A 7,447-nucleotide genomic window follows, 5' to 3' on the forward strand; every position below is an offset into this window, starting at 1 on the left:
CTGATAAGAAAGTTGATTAGAAAAATTAATAAGAAAACGACTTTCAGGGCCGGCCCCATGGTGTAGTGATTAAGTTCTGTGCGCTCTGCTTCGGTGGCCTGGGGTTTGTGGGTTTGGATCCTGGGTGCGGACCTATACCACTCATCAGCCATGCTGTGGTGGGGATCCACATATAAAGTGGAGGAAGACTGGCACAGATGTTAGCTCAGGGCTAATCTTCCTCAGCACAAAGAAAAAAAGAAGAAACTGACTTTTAAAAATAGCCAATAACTCCATAGAAGAATGAGAAAAGATATGATCAGATAGTTCACAGAGAAGGAAATACAAATGGCTCTCAAATATAAAAGATGTTTGACCTCACTCATAATAAGAGAAATGCAAATTAATTCTCTACTGAGATTCCATTTTTACCTATTATATTGGCAAAAATCCCAGAATTTGATAACACATTCTGTTGGCCTCCCAAACGTTGCTGGTAGAAGCATAAATAAGCACAACTCCAATGGAGGACAATTTGGCTAATATTGACCCAAATCGTAAATGCTTATGCCTTCTGACCTCTGCTTCTAGGAGTTTACTGTATGGCTATGCTGCACACATGTGGAATTCTGTATATTCAGAGTTGTTAATTATAGCGTTGTTGATGGTAAAATATAGGCACCAGCTAGGTGTCCATCAATAGGGTACCGTTAAATAAGTAATAGTCTAACTAGACAATGAATTCCATTCCACTGTGAAAAAGAATGAGGATGTGCTCTCTGCACTGACAGGGGAGAGTTCCAAGACAGTTATTAAATGATTAAGCAACATGCAGAACAGTGTGTATAGTATGCTACGTTTTGTGTAAAACCAGGGGGGAGAAATAAGAATATGTTTGCATTTTCTTGAAAAGTGTAAAGGAACTTGGGATGGGTACAAAGGAAACCAAATGGAGGTGGGAAAGGTGTGGGAACCAGGTAGACAGGGGCAGGGATGAGAAGGAGACTTTTCATGTGAACCTTTTAATATTTTTTTGAATTTTGAATCATACAAATATGTATCCTATTCAAAATATTACATTAAAAGAGATTAATTCCCTGTTCCCATGGTCTTTCTTTCAGAATAGTTCTTCTGTAGCCTGGCTGCCCAGAGGAACCCAGCACCTGGTCTTATGACTTACAAACCATCTCTAGTGATTCCCAAGTGTTGAAAAATATTCTCCCCAAACATGTTCATAAACGTCTTCAGAGGGCAGCTGCACCGTATCAGCCAACTGCAAGTCATTAACACTCCTTCTGGGTTGAAAATACCTCCTCGTCCTTCTGGGGGCTCTGATTCAGGTTTCCACGTTTTCCCATGTGCTCCTTTCTCTCTTGGGTCATCTTTTTCAGGTGGTATTTCTATTGAATAATTCCAGTGTCTGCCCTTTATTCTGGTGTCCTTCGTCCTTGGGCATTTCCTCCCTAAGATGACCTTGCCGAGAAATTCTGTGAGAACTGGTCACTCTCGGTGCCTTGTGATTGCTTTCCCAGACTCTGTACTTTATGCGTATCAAATGTGGTTGCCCGATTTAAACACCTTGTAAAAACATTTAAAATCACTCAGCGAAAATCCTTCAAACAAGGAGCAGCTGTGCTGGAGAAAGGGCCAGCTGGTCGCTCACCACTTTCTCAGAAGTGTGGTGGGAAGCACGGTGTTCCAGAATTCCAGGAGGTGAACGGGAAAATTAACCTACGCTTGCCCTTGGGTTGGGATACGATTGCCTGAGAAAATGGCCATCTCCTCGTTCAGCTGTGTTCACAAAGCTGCCCCCTTTAGAAGGCACAGTCGGAAGTTCTCTTAGGAGAGCTTTGGGTCCCAGCTTCCCTTCACTTGGTTTCATTGCTCTGTGGCTGTGACACCTGCCACTCAGGTTTAAGCTCCTTTACCACCCACACATCTGCAAGCAGATGCTGAATGAAAGATTTATAAGCTTAAGTCCAACCTTGACTCACTCCTCTGCTCTTCTTCCCTAACGCTGATCTTTTTGTAAGAGTTCTGTTGCTCGTGTGTGGCTGGTCTCATTCCCCAGATAAAAAGGTCTGTAGCTTTGCTTACATGTATGTGATCCCAACCAGTTGCAAACTCCTGGAGTACAGGGATGGTCGGTCTTTCATCTTTGTTCCCCCCACAGTTGCTAACATGTAGCTGACCTTCCATGAATACTTGTTGAATAAACAAATGAATGAGTGGTTAAGTGGGTCTCTAACACTTGCCACGTATTTAAATCAGCTCTGTCCAATAGAAATTTCTGTGATGATGCTCTATAGCTGTGCTTTCCAATACTGTGTCCACTAGCCACATGTGGCTAGTGAGCACCTGAAATATGGCTAGGGTGATAGGGAACTGAATTTTAAATTTTAATTAATTTTATTTAAATGGTCACACGTGGCTAGTGGCTGCCATATTGAACGGTGTGAATTTACATTATTGGTTCTATAATTTGATTATCTACATTGACAAAACAAACTGTGCAGGATTCTCAAGTTAACTCTTCTTGTTTAACATGGCCCAGAAACTCTCAACAGCAGTTGTGGAAGCAGTGAAAAAGCATGTTAGCACTTCCCATGGCATTTGCCGTCATCACCACAGGCAAACAGAGGCCAGAAGGAGAAAGAGTGAATAGAAATTAGTTCCGCCTGCTTCTTTCTGAGAAAGTCTTAAGTCCCCCAGGAGTGTAAACGGTCAGCCTCTTGGTTTATGACTCACCCAAGAGCCACTTTCTACAACTGCTCCAAGCCCCCGCCAGCAGTCCGGGCACAGAGTCAGCACTGAGTCTGAGGAAAAAGTGCCAAGTGGTGAGTCATCCTTACCACTCTCATACAGGTGTTCTTTGGCGAGCCTCCTCCGAGGGCACCCCACCCAACCTGCCTTTACCTGCAGGGGTGACTGTAGCCCAAGGACAGGCAGGAGGTTCGTTCCTCGTCACGAATGTCTGCAGTGGTGGGGAGTTACCAGGAACTTGTGCCCAGAGACCCTGTCAGGATTTGGATCCAAGGGTGGGTTTTGCGCTCTGGCCACCCTGGCAGAGGCTGAAGTCCCCTGTATGGGTACCAGCAGCAACTTCAGCAACTTTAATGCCAAGCCGGGACCCCATCTTCAGCACTTGGTCCCTCTGGTTCCACCCATTGTTGCCCCCGGCTGAAAGCAGAACACAGGGTGCTGGAAAGCCTGGGGCTCTTTAGGCACCAGCAGAGGGGCTGGCTGCCCAGGAGGCACTCGCACGTGTCCGTGTGTGTGTGCGATCCCCTGAGTTCCACTGTCCTCTAATGGATGGAACGGGACAGAATCTCCACACCCAAGGTGAGCAGTGCTCGTTTCTCCTCCTGAGCCAGGGTAGCTCCCTTTGCTTTCTGAGTTAGGAAATATCCACAGAGCAAGTTATGAAAGCGCCCATGATGCCACGTCACTATGCCAGTGCTTGCAGAGCCGCCAGCAGTCATCCCTCAGGCATACAGGCAAGAGGTTCCTGCAGCTAGTACTCCCCGGTCCCATGCCATCCTCTCTAGGGTAGCCCAGCCTGCTTGCCACCTCTCATTTGGAAGACAAAAAGATTGCAGTGCTGGGTCCCTGACGCAGCAGAACTCCCGAGGTGCCCGAGGCCCAGGGCAGCGTCTGGGTGCAGCCTTTGGTTGGTGGTGAGCCACCTTCTGGAGCCCAGAGTAGTTTCAACATATCTGACACACCCTACAGGCCCAGCAGGCAGGGTGGGAGAAGCCCATACTGTACATGACACACGGGGGAAGCTCTGGTTACCAGTTGCACAAACAATGCCTCATTCAGGGACTCAGGTAAGTGTTGGGGTGACTTGTCACTCCACACGGATGCACCTCGCCCTTCCCTTGCTCTGCCTCTTCTCCCAACCACATCTTTAATATCTTCGGGGCCAGGGCAAGCCTGGTTTGGAGAACAATTGGTGTCTGTAGACCCAATCACTGCAAGAATAATGTGCTGACAGCATGGCAGCCTACTCTCAGCTTGTCATTTGAGCCTTTGCTTCTTGAAATCCCCTCCAACTGCATCTAAAAGTCCTGTGGTCTCCATTGCTGCCCTGCTTTTCCAGAGCTGCTCATCCCTGCAGATACTGTGGCTATTTCTGGGTCAAGTGTGACTGACAAGGCTGGTGGGAGCGGATCCCCCTGGCCATGCCGAAGGACTTCTTTCAGGTTTCCTGGAGAAGGATTCTGTCCCACTCTACTGTTTGTGGCTCTGTGCCTTTCTTGGGATGCTGAAAGTTAATATCTACAGAAATTATTTCCTAAATAAAGAACACTTATTTGAGGGCAAGGCTATCTTTGTGTAGCATAGTCACAGAATTTTAAATTTTGAGACCTGGAAGAGAACCTAGATCACAGCTTCACTTTTTAGGGTGAAGAAAACAATATCAGAGAGGTTAAGCAATTTGGCCAAAGTCACTCAGCTTATAGACAGAGCTACTAGAACCTTGAGTAGACAACTGATCCAGAGATCATGAGTAAGTCAGTGAGCTGAGGTTGACATCAAATGGAAATAGGGCACTTACTCTGGACTCCACACTTAGAAGGGATACAGATTCAAAATTATTGTGGTTACTATTTTCCCAATATTAGATACTCTAAATTTACCATATATTAAGCAGGAGGATAACCTGTCTTTCCTTTTACTGTAAAATGTTCTGCTTTTTATTTTCCCCCAAATTGTACCAACTGGATTTTCATAATTTGGAATTCACCTGATTGACTGAATCTGGTCATTGAGGAAGACCCACGTGAAAGTCCTGCTGCCAAAAGGGCAAGTAAAGCCAGCCTAGAAATACCTTTACATCTCCAGGGCTCTGGATGGAGCTAAGTGTCAAAAGATGCGGAGACCTCTTGGGACGATGACCTCCAAGGTTGAAGTGGCAATAAAGCTTGCTCTTTCCTTTCTCCCTGATAACGTGCCTGTCAGCTGTCAGGAAGTATGGACTGTCATGGTATTGAGGTGAGAAAGAGGGGCCGACACCTTCTGATGACTTACGGAAGGAAGCTTCGGTCACACAAACGCCTCTTACCTGCATGAGAGCTAGCCAAAGCCTATTGCCACGGAAAAGGATACACATGAGATGAGTGAGCCCTCTGCCTTCTCTCTGAGGCAGATGGGTCTCTTTCCTCCATCTTATCCTGGAAATGCAGGGCCCATGCCTCTCACGGTAGGATCTGGTAAAAAGAGCAGTTACTGTTTTCTACAAGGGTCTTTATAGAAGGTTTTATTTACTTGTCCTGCTAGAGGTCATTCCAGTTCTGTTTATGAAATAGTTGCTAGTTAAGAATCTGGCTGTCATCCATCCTCTATGTTGGGCCAGATTTGTGGTGGGAATCCTGTTTTTCTGGAGATGTCAGGGTGGTAAACTGGTTCTCTGGCTCATGGTCTATGTATCCTACTGGTCTAGCACTGTATTCTACACTATTTTGTATTATTCCCTCAACAAGAGTTTGCATTCCTTGAGCCCAAGTAATGCAGTTTATGTATTTTATTGATTTCCCTTCTAGCACACAGCCTGAACACATTGTACACACTAATAAGCAACTTGACTTGATTTGAGTTTTTAAAAGCTTAAATTAGGCAGAAATATACATTTATAGCAAAATATATATGTATTGTATAGAGAGTAAAAATATAGTTACTTATTTAAGTTGGCAATGAGAAACAGAAAAAAATTATCTCAGTAAAAGACTTCAAAGGCCAAAAAGTTTCAATAACGTCCCTTAAAAAACGTGATAGTACATGTTGCAGAGGGCGATAAGTGAGCTTGGAAGGTGTTTGTAGCCACATCCGTGAGGAAGCCAAATAGCACCTCTGACAACTTAGAACCGAGCAAAGGTCGAGAAATGCCACGGATATTGAACACGTCCCTGAGAGAAGATGGTTTCTCACTGTGGCACCTGTCGTGAGGATAAATTGGGCACAAATGTCAGGTATTGGCACAGATAAGGGGATAGCACATTTCAAAAATGTCCTCCCAGAGTGGAAGAGCTGTGGCTCTGATGTGAACCGGAGCCACCACATGGCATCCTTTCAAGGGGTTTTCACATACCTGAGGCCTGACACACTCTCATTTCCCCAGAGTTGCTTGCAGCCTGACTACACCCGGAAATTAAAGGAAGCATCGGCTCCTGTTCTCTGAGCAGAGTCAACGGCAGAGTGGCGCCCAACCATTTCATTTACATTTTTAACGACATGAGGGACTTATGCAGTCCCTGCTACGCTGATGGGACCTATGTGACCCACCGCTGCCAGCACAGGAGGCGGAGATGGGCTCAGACTCTGGAAAGCAGCACTTCACTGGGAGATAATGAGCAAGAACAGCTAGTACTTTCAAGTTCAAATTTCTCATTCCCTGGAAGGTTCTGTGAGGGGAGGAGCCTGAGTAAGTCTGAAAGGAGGAATTGTTCTGCTCTCCTGGGCACCGGTAGCAGATTAAATATCAGCAATAACACGTGCATTAAATTGTTCCATTGGGCTGGAGAAGTTTTAGCCCAAGGTCACTTATTTCCAGTTCTGAATAAAATTACCTAAGTTGTTGCCTTAAAGTCTTCAGATGCGTTTTTTGAGCTGGACTTTGGCCACAATGTCAGGCAGGCATTCAGGGAAATGTTAACTTTGGAAAATGCTCTTCCTGCAAGGACCCTGGTGGCCTGGAGGAGGGAACCCCTCTCCTGAGGCTCCTCTTTGGGCCAGGAGACCTCAATGCCCCTCTGACCTGCTTTTGCCCTGGCTCCTGGTTGAAGCTCACACAACCCTCCACTGTCGCTTTTCTGGAGGACTCTCCCAAGTCTGGGAAAAACAAAAAACAAAACTCACACACATGGGGTTAGATGCCTGTGTTTGGATGCTGCTTTGAGTATAGTAAAAATCTGCCGTTGACTTTTGTTTTCAACGATCACAGCCAAATTTAACATGAGGAGACTTGATGTCAGAAATCTGAGCCATGGCTGTCTCAGCCCGAGAGTGATGAGGATGGGCCCAGAGGAAGCTGTGCTCCTGTCCATGACGCGCTGGCTCACTATTCATCTCATGGGAATAGATTCCCGTTTCCCTTTTCTTTGCGGGGTCTCCACCAGCAAACATGGGGTGATGAAACTTGAGCTCCCCTAAACACTTCTTCCCTTTGTTTGGCAAAACAGGACTGGACGAGGGAATTGCTTCGCTGCTGAGTCAGGCAACATATACACACTGTGCGTCTGAAGCCGAGCTGAATTGCGTAAGAGCAAAAGCAGAAGGGACTTTGTTCTTGCCCATTGGGACTCCCTGCAGGGACATGCAGCCCCAGCAGCCCCTGACGCGGGTCGAGGAGGGCTCAGCCAAGTACCCGTGACTTTCTGGGGGCTTCTCCTGCCAGGCTCAGGCATCTGATGGGCACCAAATACGTACTTACTCAAGCAGTGGTACTGAGAATGTCCTCTCTGGGATC

General features: G+C 46.3%; 1 long non-coding RNA gene across 1 annotated transcript; it reads right to left on the bottom strand.

Moving 5' to 3' along the window:
• Positions 1-1,049: 1,049 nt before the first annotated feature.
• On the bottom strand, positions 1,050-6,361 carry LOC139039849 (uncharacterized). Its single transcript, XR_011493053.1, has 3 exons — positions 6,071-6,361; positions 5,092-5,192; positions 1,050-3,367 (listed from the first exon to the last, which is right to left on the bottom strand). It is a non-coding gene; the product is annotated as an uncharacterized lncRNA (long non-coding RNA).
• Positions 6,362-7,447: the final 1,086 nt, after the last annotated feature.

Source organism: Equus asinus, chromosome 12, assembly GCF_041296235.1.
Source record: "Equus asinus isolate D_3611 breed Donkey chromosome 12, EquAss-T2T_v2, whole genome shotgun sequence".
NCBI classification, from domain to species: Eukaryota; Metazoa; Chordata; class Mammalia; order Perissodactyla; family Equidae; genus Equus; species Equus asinus.